We start from the raw sequence: 1299 nt of genomic DNA, 5'->3' as shown, positions 1-1299 counted from the left end.
TTTTTTTTTTTTTGAGACGGAGTCTCGCTCTGTCGCCCGGGCTGGAGTGCAGTGGCCGGATCTCAGCTCACTGCAAGCTCCGCCTCCCGGGTTCCCGCCATTCTCCTGCCTCAGCCTCCCGAGTAGCTGGGACTACAGGCGCCCGCCACCTCGCCCGGCTAATTTTTTTTTATTTTTTAGTAGAGACGGGGTTTCATCGTGTTAGCCAGGATGGTCTCGATCTCCTGACCTCGTGATCCGCCCGTCTCGGCCTCCCAAAGTGCTGGGATTACAGGCTTGAGCCACCGCGCCCGGCCAACTTTTCGATTTTTAAACGTATTGTCAAATAGCTAAAGTATACGGAAAGTACAAAATAATAGTAAATTGAACACCCGTGTATTCACCACACAGTTTAAGCAATAACATTAGCAATATTTGTGTACCCAGCTGGTCTCATTCCCTCTTTCCACTTATCCCCTACTCACCTGATAACCAGTACAATTTTATGAATTTGAAGTTACTAATTCCCATGCAATTGTTTATACTTTTAGTACATGTGTATATGTCCCTCATCAACACATGACACTGTTTCAACACATTTATATGCATTTAAACTGCATGTAAATGGCATCATGTTGGCCAGATGCAGTTACTTACGACTGTAATTCCAGCACTTTGGGAGGCAGAGAGGGAAGATGGCTTGAGGCCCAGAGTTTGAGACCAGCCTGGGCAACATAGCAAGACTCTATCTCTACAAAAAAAAAAATTGTTTGTTTGAGACAGAGTCTCGCTCTGTCACTCAGGCTGGAGTGCAGTGGCGCAGTCTCAGTTTGCTGCAACGTCAGCCTCCAGGGTTCAAGTGATTCTCCTGCCTCAGCCTCCCAAGTAACTGGGACTACAGGTGTGCGCCACCACGCCCAGCTAAATTTTGTATTTTGTATTTTTAGTAGAGATGTGATTTCACATATTGGCCATGCTGGTCTACAAACTCTTGACCTCGTGATCTGCCTGCCTCAGCTTCCCAAAATGCTGGGATTATAGGTGTGAGCCACTGTGCCCAGCCAAAAAAATTGTTTTAAATTAGCTGGGTGTGGTGGTGCCTGCCTATAAAGTCCCAGCTACTCAGGAGGCTGAAGCGGGAAGATGGCTTGAGCCCAGGAGCTGAAGGATGCTGTGAGCTCTGATTGTGCCACTGCACAGGCAATAGAGTAAGACTCTGTCTCTTAAAAAAAAAAGAAAAGGAAAAAAAGTATCATATTGTATGTGTTCTGTAGAACTTGCTCCCACACTTTAACATTTTGCTTTAAAGATTTGTTCATG

The sequence above is a fragment of the Theropithecus gelada genome, chromosome 16, assembly GCF_003255815.1.
Source record: "Theropithecus gelada isolate Dixy chromosome 16, Tgel_1.0, whole genome shotgun sequence".
NCBI lineage: Eukaryota > Metazoa > Chordata > Mammalia > Primates > Cercopithecidae > Theropithecus > Theropithecus gelada.
The sequence above is the reverse complement of the archived record's forward strand: the minus strand, read 5'-3'. Positions refer to the sequence as shown.